Genomic DNA, 13093 nt, shown 5'->3' with positions numbered 1-13093 from the left:
CGATATCCGAAGCAACGTCGTTCAGGAAAGTAGTCGCATTAGCATGGTTATAATAACTCACATAGGGTATCGACAATACAATGATTTACGGGATAACATACATTCAAGTAGTTTTCTATAAAGATAAAACTTTATAACACTACTTTTCAGTACAACATTATTTAAGTTTTTAGTCTTTGGATTAAGAGTTACAGTTCATTTCAAAAGAAAATATTGGATTTTCTGAAAGCATACACTATTATTTTTTGTGAAACAGTTACAAATCTTTCTCATAAAAAAAACGCTTATGAACTCACCAACTTAATTGTTGACACTTTTCAAAATCACTTGTATTCTTAGGAAACTAGTGAACAGATAACCACAAGAGTTTTTGGTGGATGGGACGTCGTCACATCACATTATTCATTTTTTTCGTATGCATTGGATATCATGTAAACAATTATTTGAGTACAATGTAAACTTACTTAATATTCAATACAATGGTTGTAATGCTTTGATTCTCTATTATCCAATTGTTATGATATTGTACATGAAGTCATCTGCCCTCATACATTTCTGTTGTTGTGGTTTAGGGGTGTGACAATTTGAAGAAGTTGCAACCAAAGAAGTCTCTTACTTTTCGCATCTTGAGGAGCATACACCGATATAAACAAAATATTCAAACACTTTCTTGTCCATATCACCTCAACCACAAAAAAAAATCATAAATCACCACTTTTTTTTTTGAGAAATATAATTCGGGTCCCAAATAACAATGATACCAACGAAGCTCCACAAGACAGAGAAAAAGCATGAGAAAAAAATGTATTACCCTAAAAAGAACGAATCGTAAACAAGTACAAGTTATCCAACTTTGATTCTTGAATTGCCAAAAAATTCACCTTATGTTTTTTACAAAGTGAATGTATCCACACCCACTTATACTTACACCTCGCTCCTTGAATATTTACGGAAAGGTAATTCATGAAACACCTTGTCGTTTCACGTGACCTTGTACAATATCAGTCACCCAATCATAGCACTCGTCCATATTAAAGCTTGAGGATCTACCAATATCTAAAGACTTCTGAATTTCGTTGAGAAAATACTGATTATTTTCTGAAGCTTAAGAAAATCCACCTTGTTCCATGGAATTTTAGAAACCTGGAGGATAAGACAAGGAATCCTACGAATCAGACACACCTGACATCCTTCCAAATCCCCCTGCAAAACCCATTGGAGCCACCCTAACCTTTTGATTATTCATCATATGAGATGAAGTTGAGAAAATTGGAGTTGTGGCCAGAAATTTAGTTGCTACAGTAGCTACATCAGCATCGATAGGAACAATAGGTGGCGCCCTATGTAACACTCCAAAAATCATAGAAATTTAAAAATTTTAAAATCAACCATAAACCAACATTGTTTACAAAAAAAGAGTCATTGTATCAAAAGTATTATTCAAAATCAGAGCTTTCCCAAGATCCAACAACACAAAACAGGAAGATGTGCATGATCACGCCTTCACTTTCCCACGATCATCAGAAGTACTTGAAACAATAAAACTAAAACTATAAGCCAAAGATTAGTGAGTTCCCCCAAAGTACCATCACACAACATATAAAATACATAGACTAGCATGTTGGGTCCACAACCTCCCGATTGGATTACCCTGCCTATAACCTCCTGGTTGGATTGCCCTGCATACCATATATTGGGTTCACAACCTCCCGATTAGATTACCCTTTGGCCCACAACCTCCTAGTTGGTATGCCCTGGCCCACATCCTCTCGGTTGGATGGTCTGGTCTGTGGACTGAGAGCACAAAGCATTAGTCTAAACCATAACATAACGTGTCGACATATAACAGTAATATACATATTCAATAGACAAATAATTATACAACCAATAATCATAGGTAGTTCTACTGATATACCAGTCTAACGCGTATCAATAAATATCATATAATCAAATAGGTTTATCGCATGCTTAACATATCATAATCTAGTATCTAACAGGATATCAATCCATTGGGCTGGCCTTGGTGCCTTCGACCCATAAGTACAGTGAGGAAAACTTACCTCTCAGTCCAAAGTGAACGCTGAACAGAATGCAACTCCGAAAGTCAGCACACCGATCACCTAAATAGAGCCGGGACTTAAGCTCAGTTAACAAGCCCAAGGCCCAAAATATTCAAACCACTCCTAGTTCAACATTGGTTAATGGTCAAATTCAACAACTCAGCCGAGTTAGCCCAGCCGAGTACGTGGGGCTACTAAGTAGAATGCAGGGCATACTCGATAGTTGACCAGGAAACGGGGGCTTGACCGCGTACGTGCAACGTACTGTTTGATACGCCCAGTGTATGCAGCTGAACTCCTTCTTAACATAATAAGTGCTTAATACTTAATCTTTTATGTCCAAAATGCAGATCTATGTCCCAAATATCGTTCCTGACCATTAATTTTCCAACTTTATGGCTTGCATAGTCAATAAGTGCTAAATGCGAGAAACCCCAACCTTTTAACCCATTAAGACAACCAAGCACATGCGTGGGAAAGAATTAATAACCAAGAACCTATTTTATGCTTCTAAACTTCTCAAAACGTCTGAAAGGATAGCCTAAATGGGCTGGATCATGCCATACCCAAAAAGGTCAAGACTTGGGACCAAAAAACTCATGAATAGAGAAGTTAGCAAGATATAAGGAATTACAAGCCAAGTTTAAAGCTTCATACCTCTTGAAGGTTGCTAGATAGGTGAAGATCCTAGATCCAAAGCTCCTTCAAGCTTCCAAGGTGGTTCTACTTCCTTCTTTCTCCTTTAAGACCACCAAAAACACACACAAGGGTCAAGAATGCTCAAATAAGTAACTAGGATTTGCTAAGATTGTACGGAGATGTTAGAGGCTGATGAGAGATGAGATTTAGAGGCAATAAAGTTGGTTAAATAGGGTTTGTGGTTCATACACGTATGCCCCATTTACGCTAGGTACGCCCAGCGTATGTGAGCCTACCTCAATAATTACAAAAATGTCGCTATGGGCCATTTTTCACGCTTTCTCATGTACAACTGCTAAAATGTAATAACTTTACCTAATTAGAGTTAAATTTGAAAATACCTCATCATCAAAATGTTACACCCTATCTGTTTTTGTTTCGTTCACAGCAACAGGGGTTATCTTGGACCGAGGAACTGCTCATCGAGCAGCTTCTTTTTTTGACTTCACATTTGGAAAATGTTTGTCTAGAGGAGATTGATTAGAATATGAAGCTTGATCTCCATCTACATTATCCTGATCATTAGGATAAGAGTCTGGCATACACTCATTTCGAAATTGTCCTTGAACCTAATCTTGGCAACCACGACCCTTACCACCAGAATACCTAACTTTACACTCAGTTTCCTTCCTTTTTTCTTTCCTTATCTAACTTTATTTTTTCCATTGTTTCATATGTACCAAAAGGATCTTCACAAACATCTTCATTATTAAACTTAGAATGTACACTTTCGTCTTCTTCAAAGGGACCATGAGCCTCTCGATTTTCATAGGTAGTTTTTTTGGAAAATTGGTTGAGAAAGAAGGAATCCAACTATGAGATTCTTTAAGTCGGACCTTTAAGACAATATCATCAACCCAGACCTTCACCTCATCCGAAATAATACCTTCAAAGGAAGTCAATATGAAAAGGCGGTTCTTGTAGATATCTTCACCAAGATAATCTATGTGCAATACAACCCCATTTAAAGATAATCCTTCTAAACACATCCTTACTCCAAGCTCAAAGAGGAACCCTTTCAACATCAACCCACACAAGCCTTTCAAGTGGAATGAAATATCTATCCCATTCTCGTTTTTCCACAAGCCAATGACTCAAAGCATCACTAATCATAAAGTTTTTACACACCTCTCTTCCTTTAAATTCGAGCATGACCCAATACCTACGAACATAACGGATATCAAAATCATCAAATCCTTCATCATAAAAAAGCATATGAATATTAGGCAGAGTGGAGTACTCTCTAACTTTGACAAAACATGCATGTTTCCTCTTCTCTACAATAAAATCCCCATAATGGAAGATATAGCATCTCATCAGCATAAGCTTTATCATAGTTCATAGTAGGCGAACCTCTAAGAACACTAGCATAGGAATTAACTGGTGAAACGAGTCTCTCAGTTTTAGATGGAGCCCTCCAAGAGTGTTGTAAAGGAGCAGTTTTTGGAACTGTAGGAAGGGATGCAAACAATTTGTCATATCCAAACCAAACTTCGTGAAGCAAATTAATCATATATTCATACTTGTAATCACTCGAAAATCTAACAAACCCAAATCGTTTACCCAATCGTGATTTCTTTTTTGAGATAAAAACATCATAAAATTTTCCAATACGTCCACATACTCGCCACAAGTCCCTCAGAATAATATAATCAGGAAAATTTGTGACGTAGAAGGAAGATACTTTAGGGTTTACGTGATTATTGTTTTTTTACGTGATCATGTTGACCTGTCTCATTCGAAAAATAGGTTTGTCTAAACTTGTTTTGGGAATCTGAAGGTTTCTAGCGAGATGACATGCTACTCGAACTAGAATCGCAATCAGCAAAGGAAGGGATGACCAGAAATGACCTGGAGGCGGTCGGCATTTGATCCCGCTGAGGAGCCCCGAAATTGCCGGATCAAAGAATTTTTAAAAACCCTAACAATTTGGTCATTACATGTACCAATTTCGTCATTACATGTAACAATGGATCATTATAATTAAGTATCGAACGCTCGTTATATTTTTATAATTTTTAAGTTCGTAACAATTTATAATTTTTAAGCTCGTTATATATATATATATATATATATATATATATATATATATATATATATATATATATATATATATATATATATACTCTAATAAATGAAGGTTTTTTGCCACATGTCATCTTCTCATTCATTTTGACACATGGCATTTTCTAAAATTTTTAAATTTTTTATTTTCCACTTGTCATTTTATTGTATTTTTCATTTTATTAAATGAAAATTCCACATTTAATATGTAAGGTATTTATTAGAAAGGGTTTATATATGTAATGTATTCAATACATTAAAGTCTCATTAATTTTAATAATTCAAAATTTTTCTTATTTTTTATATAAATTCAAACTTCTCTAATTGTTAAAATTTCATATTTAATTCTTTTAAAATAAACTCATGTAATACATCGGTCTCACACCTAGTGTGTGTGTGTGTGTGTGTGTATATATATATATATATATATATAATAAAGTTCAATAGGGAACCATAATTATTGCTTCTCCAAGGAACCAAATTTTTTTTTCAAGTTCTAGAGTTTATTATTTATCGAAAAAAAAAATATATCTAAATTCATAATATAATATTGTGAATGTTAAATATATTTTTCGGATTCACCATGTGAATTTAGATTAACATTGTGAATTTTCAAATATTCACATTGTAAATTTGACGGAATTATTTTTTTTTTTCGAATTTGATATCATTGGAAAAAGAATAAAAAGTTATGAATTACTGTATTTTTAGTTTTTTTTTTTTATAAAAAAATAAGTTCTTAAAGTTGAAAAAAAGATTGGTTCCTTGTTTCTTAGGTTAATTATGGTTCTCTATTGAACCTCACCATATATATATATATATATATATATATATATATATATATATATATATATATATACTAGGCGAATGCCCGCGCGTTGCGCAGAAGCATCTATATAGCTGAAATTTTTACAAATATATGTTTTTTTTAATATAACAATATTGTTGTTGTTGAATTTGATATAATAATTTGTATACTAATTTCATATAATATATTGATTATTTTGAATTATATTATAATATATATATATATATATATATATATGTATATTAAAACTGCATAATCTCAATCTTTTGAACTAACTCTATCCACGGGTTACTCATGAATAAAATTAAATATAATATATGGTTTAATGTTATTTATAGTTGTTGTTATTCTTAATTAATTTTTTAAAATTTGTTTGTTTAACATTTCAATTTCTATCATTGTAATTATTTAAAACATCAAATAATTTCTTTTATTTTAAAGATAATAATATAATCATTATATAGAGTTATTTTTAACTATTGTTATTGTAATTTATTTTAAGTTACTTATTTAAAAACTTTTAATGATTATAAAAATATATTTAGAAAATATATTAGTTAAATTTATATTACAATTTAGTTTTTGCATTTATCACTATAATTTATCACTTTTAACTATTAATAAAATATTCTTTGGGTTTTTTTAAGTGAAACTAAAATTTAAATTGAAGTTAACCCTGTAATGTTATATTTAAATTAACAAATTAAGTATTTTGTTCAAACTGTTCAAAAGTTGTAGCTTTAAACTGATAATAGTTTACATACAACAACATATTAAATCTAATAAATTAAGTATAATATGTTAAAAGTTAAAGACATAACTTTATAAGTAGAAGTAAAAATATTATTTTAATATTGAAATTTAGTTTATTTATGATTACAATTTACGTTTGATACTTATTTAACCTTATTAACCAACTTATAATCATTATTAGAAATACACTAAAATTTAACACTTTTAACTTTCTACAAAATATTCTATACATTGTTTAAGTTGAACTAAAATTTATATTTAAGTTGATCCTTTAAGGTTATATTTAAATTAATAATTTAAGTATTTTATATAAATTATTCAAACGTTGTAGCTTTAAAATGATAATGGTTTACATATAACAGTATATTAGACCTAATAAATTAAGTATAATATGTTAAAAGTTAAAAACATAATTTTATAAGTATAAGAAAATATATTCTTTTAATACTGAAATTTAATATATATATATATATATATATATATATATATATATATATATATATATATATATATGATTAAACTATAGGTTTAATATTTATTTAACCTTATTAACCAATTTATAATCATTATTAGAAAGAAATTGAAAAGTCATGGAAGTTTCAAATGAATGTGGTAAAAGGAAAAATGAATGGGGGTTTCAAATGAATGAGATTCAAGAAAAAATGCTAGCTTTATAAGTATATATATATATATATATATATATATATATATATATATATATATATATATATATATATATATATATATATATATATATATATATATATTGACAATTAAGTAGTTGGAGCTATATGCATAGAGTATGAAAATGTCATCCACAATCACTTTCTAGAGGATGGATAGGTGATACAGTATGTTCCATATAATGTTTAATTTTTACTAAAAACCTTATGTTGGATCTTGAAGTTGATCATCACAGACGTTTATATTAATTAAATCAGCTACTGATCTAATTCTTGCCGCGTTTTTTAATCAGCGCTATGCATATGTACATGACAACATTCAAAGCAAGATATCTGGTTGCTGTACTTACCTAACAAAATAATAATTTAATAAGTTCTATTACATTAATTATCGCAACATGTTTAATCTAATGTTTTTATTCATGTCTTTTAGTATCTGGCATTCTTCTATGTAGAATTTTGTTCATTGACTTTAGCATGAAATTGAGACCATTCGATTAACAAAATGTAAATTTTGGAACTCTTCATAAAATTTATTAAAACCGCCCAAGATACGCTAAAATAAGTTAGTACCCATTTATCGTGGATTGAATATATAATATTATTTAAGTCGGAATACCAAATAGAGTAGTATAAAAAAAATACTTATTTAAATAAAAATAAGATGCTGCAAACATATTTGGCCCATTGGTTACAAAAAAATTACTTAAATAAAAATAAGATGTTGCAAACATATTTGGCCCATTGGTTAATCGATTAGGTTGTAGTTAATATTTTAAAAATTGATTTAAACCGGTTGGACCAAAAATCGAGGACAATAGCAGTTTATTAATGACATGTTTTATGTCAATTTCTAGACCACATAAAACGTGATGATTTCTTTGAAACCCAGGCCGAGGCACACCACCGCAAGATATAGGAAAATTCTTGGTTGAATCGGCACGGGCCCCAAAAAATATATAAACCTCTTAGCTTTTTCAAGTGTCAAATAATATAACACTTCATTTCAGCCCCGTAATGACAGCTTAATGGTTGAAAAGTGAAATCTATATAAAAGTAGTGAGCTCAAATCCTGATACATCCAAAATATTACTAATTTTCTATAGTTAAGCTCTCACGTGGCTTAGGAACGAATTGACATAAACACTGAGATGGGTGGTATCATTTTACCATTTTCTTTATAACATCATTTTCTTCTTAATCATCACTTTCACTTTAATTCAATTTCACTTTAATTCAAAAAAACCCGTAATTCTAAATCAAACCCAACTACAAAATTGAAGCAACATCAACTACCAAAAATCAAACAAAAAATTTAACGAAACTAATTAAACTAAAATAAATGTATAAAAGGAGATGACGCCTAACAAAGGGATGCACATGAATAGGCCGAAAAACTTTATCGATACTCCTGCCACCAAATTGAAGATATATGAACTAGTGAGTCGTTACGTTGTGATTAATAAGAGCAATTGCATGCACACAGCACATAAGGCTTGGCATCGGTGACGTGCAACGGTTAGTGTAGAACCTAAAAACTACATAGTTCATTTTTTAAATTAAACGGATAGAAAATAAAAAGAAAAATAACTAGTTGCAGTCAGGGACAAGTCGTATAAGCAAAAAAAGATTTAAAGGTAGCTCTTACAATTGTATCCGTCGGTCTTATATCTTGATATATTTCCATAATGACTATTACTTTTGAAAACATTTTTTTCAATATATGACAAGGAAACGACGTTAAACGATTTTTTTTTCTTTTATTTAAATTTAATTTGTATTGAGTTATTTCTTATTGAATTATACCTTAAATGAATTACTTATTTAGCCTATTGGAATATAAAATATGGGATATATATATATATATATATATATATATATATATATATATATATATATATATATATATATATATATATAAAGAGAGAGAGAGAGAGAGAGAGAGAGAGAGAGAGAGAAAAATAGGTTTGGTTGAGATTAAAAAAGTAAAATAGAGATCTTGAGATTCAACCTCAGCCACATGTTTCACAGCTACTGCTCTAACCCTCCGACGTACCGGCACGACAGGTCTGTTATAATTATAAATGATTATATAGTGTCGTTCGTTCCTTTTTCCCCCGCCACCATCCACACCATAATACACGCCACCGCCACCACCACGACCACCACCTCTGACACCAGTTGACCCCACCACTGTCACCTCCGTTACTTATACTACCGTCATCTCTGTCACCACCACCTCTTTTGTCACCAACTGTTATAATCATATATGATTACTCAATCTGTGAACACACATATATGTATAATCATTTATGATTAGACATATATCATATATGTATAAACATGTATAATCATATATGATTATACATCTCTGTCATATAATCATTGATGATTAGGCATACTCTGTTGATGCCGGTACGCTGGAGCGTTAGATCGACAAATGAGAAATGTATGGTTGAGGTTGAATCTCAAGATCTTTTTTTTTCTAATCTCAAGTGAATTGTCTCATATATATATATATATATATATATATATATATATATATATATATATATATATATATATATATATATATGGGGGAGTGTTCATTCGAAAATGCAAATAATTTGCGAAAACGCAAAAACAAGAAAAACTTATGAGATTGTGTCACCTCAACATTATCTTTTTGGACAATAATTCATCCCAACTTTGAAATACATGATGATAATCGATAATAGATGAAAAATTGTGTCATATTAGTAAAGTATGATTTTTGACATTTTTATTATGAAAACGTGAATTTAAAAATGGTTAAGGACATGAAAAAAAAATTAATTATTAAAAACGTTTTTAAATCTATATTATCATAAAACAATACAATGTAAATCTATTATCTTTAATTTATTGCTAATAAATTTATATTTTATAATACATGTGTTTAATTTTTATAAGATAAAATCTGATTTTGTGTTTTCGCAAGATATTTATGTTTTTGCATGAACCTATTTCTCTCTCTCTCTCTCTCTCCATATATATATATATATATATATATATATATATATATATATATATATATAAGGGTAGGTTATATTGTGGCCAACAAATATTATATGGTCGTAAGGATATATTTATTCCTAAAAGTAAATTTATTCCTAAAAAATAAAAGTAAGAATGGTTACAAATCGAAAACAAAACATGGAAATCTAATCAAACACACTAAGAACAAAAACTACATTTATTCTTATGGAATACCATTGATAATCGTTAAGAATTATATTTATTTTTAAAAAATAAAACTTAGAATGATTTAAAATCGGAAAATAAACATTGAAATCTAACAAAAACATCAACACTAAAAAGAAAATTGTTGCTAAGAATAAATTTCAATTATGTGTTCATTCTTCAAGCATCCGTTTCATTTCAACACTTTCATTCATCAAGAATCACTTTCACCTTTGAACTTCGATCAATAATTAATTTTTTTTCTTAAAAAATTTTTTGATGAGAAATAAGATCAAATTTTCACCTCTGAACTTCGATCAATAATTAGTTTTTTTTCTTAAAATTTTTTTTGATGAGAAATAAGATCAAAATTTTCCATGTTTTTCAGCTCATAAAGAAAACAAATTAAATTTGATGTTAGTTGCTTTTATAATCATGAAAACAGAAGGAATTGGAATAATCAACATACCAATGGCAATAACTCATCTAACTAGCCATCTATCAACTAAATTTTTTCATAAAAATTCATTTGTTATTTGTGGAGCACGACTTCGAGGGCAAAGTCTGATTCTAGTGGGGGAGAATTGTAACATCTCAAGTCCAGGTATACTTCGAGAGCCATGATCTATTAAGCTATTGTCTAAGTTAGCCCTTAATATAAAACGAGTAAAAACGAGTACGCGGGGCGTACCTGAGGTGTACACTTAGCGTACTCGTCAGCGTGCATGTGACGCGGAGGCCACCTAGTACGTTGGGCGTACCCGAGAGTACACTAGGTGTACTAGGCCCAGAATGCAACCCTAATTTGTGGTGAGTCCCCTATATAAGGGATATGATGGCCTCATTTCTGGCCACCATTCTCAGAGAGAAAACCCTAAGAGTGCCCTAACCCTCGTCCAAAGCTTGTGTGTGTGTGTGTGTGTGTTAGAGCCTTGAGAGTGTTTGTGTGATTTTGAAGAGGAGAGAAGGCTTTGAAGAAGGAGGAGTTAGAGTCCAAGATTCTAGATCCGAGCAAATCAAAGTGGGAATCTTCTTATTGAGGTATAGAGCTTCAAGCTTTCTTCTCCTTTTCCTTGGTTCTTTCATTTGGTGTATTTAGGGTTTTAGTCCCAAAAGGTGGAGACTTTATGAGTAAATGAGCTCCAAGGACCTTGATCTACCCCTTTCCAGTGTATATTGTGACATAGAGTCATAAAAATCCCATCTTGGACTTTAAAAGTGAGCCATGCATGAGATGTGAGCTTCTTAAGGAAAGGGGGTTTTGTGTTTTGAGTGTTGATGACCTTTTCAGCCGTGCAAAAGCTTAAAGTCACCGACTTTATGGATTAAGGGACTTTAGAGTGTCCAGATCTGAAATAGGAGTCCATGTCTTAACAGATTAAGACCAAAAACACGAGGAGTGTAAATCTGGGGCATACGTTGGCCGTAACCCCAAGTACGCGTAACGTACTGGTTGAGCGCCCCCGATACTATGTAACAGCCGAGTATGCCTGGCGTAGGGAGGCGGTACGCGTAGCGTACTCGCTAACTTTCGTTGACTTTTAGGGTTTGGTCAAGATTAAGGACTATTAAGCCTATGGAGGGGTAAAATGGTCTTTTACCCTTCTATGAGTTATAGAAGGGTTAGTCTAGCTTCTTGAGGGCCAATATTAATTAGAGATAATTATTATGTGTTAGGCGGAGGCTAGACCGGGGGTAGAGTTCGAGATCCCGAGTACAAGATTTTCATTCACTAGCTTACGAGGTGAGTCTTCTCACTATACTTACCTTGAGTGGTATCTTATGTGTGACCAGTGGGTCTTATCTGCATGTGCTTAGTATTGAGATATCATGCTATTTGTATTGTGATATGTTTCTGTGTATTATTTTGAGTTGCCGAATCGAGGGACCAGAGGGTCCACCTGAGATGTGGAACCGGAGGGCCCCACTGAGACACATTGACCAGAGGGTCCTATAGAGTTATAGCCTCGAGTGGCTAATGTGTGATATGTGGTATTTTGGGAAACTCACTAAGCTTTATGCTTACCGTGTTATGTGTTATGTATTTCAGGTAGTTTGAGGATCGCGGCAAGTCACCGACATGATTATACACACTAGCGAGAGATTGTCTTTATGATTATGGGATTTGTGTTTTATTTGTTGACATTTGAGACATATGTGATTTGAGAACCATGAAATGAGTTTTATTATATTTTAAAATGAGAAAAATTGTTTTGAAAATTTATGTTGTTACAAGTTGGTATCAGAGCCTTGGTTTGAGGGATTCGGATGCACCCTCGGTTGTGTTTGTACTCAAACTGAGGATTTGAGAAAGATTTTCAAAAGATACAAATTTTTTCTAAAATAAGATAGAGTCTAAGAGAAAACGAGCCGGCGTAGTGTGTACAACCAGCCAGAGATGAGCGGTGAATTCTCAAAATACCCTCATTGTGAGTTACAAGATATGTTATGAAATATAATGCATGCTAGAGAATAGGCTAGGTAATTCATATATTAGGACTAGGGTGGCCTGATTTGTGATTCCTTAGCCTAGGGTTTTCTGCTATCAGTGATTTTCTTTTAGTATGAGTATTTAGCAGGAGCGAGCTAGTGAGAAGGTTTTCTGTGAGAGTAGCTTGTGAGACATAGAATACTTGTGATTTGGATCCAAGGAGGAGAACTTAGGGTGAACACTGATGGGGTGTGGAAGGTAGTATTGGGCCCATACTACTAGAAGCATCGGATCAGTGAGCAGTCCAAGTAGGAATCCTTAGGATGCTAAAGAACAAGTAGGGACGAGTGATTGAGTGCGAGTATGCTCAGGCGAGTCTCTGATAATTTTGTGT

This window comes from Lactuca serriola, chromosome 9 (genome assembly GCF_051521515.1).
Source record: "Lactuca serriola cultivar US96UC23 chromosome 9, Lser_US96UC23_V15, whole genome shotgun sequence".
NCBI classification, from domain to species: Eukaryota; Viridiplantae; Streptophyta; class Magnoliopsida; order Asterales; family Asteraceae; genus Lactuca; species Lactuca serriola.
The sequence above is the reverse complement of the archived record's forward strand: the minus strand, read 5'-3'. Positions refer to the sequence as shown.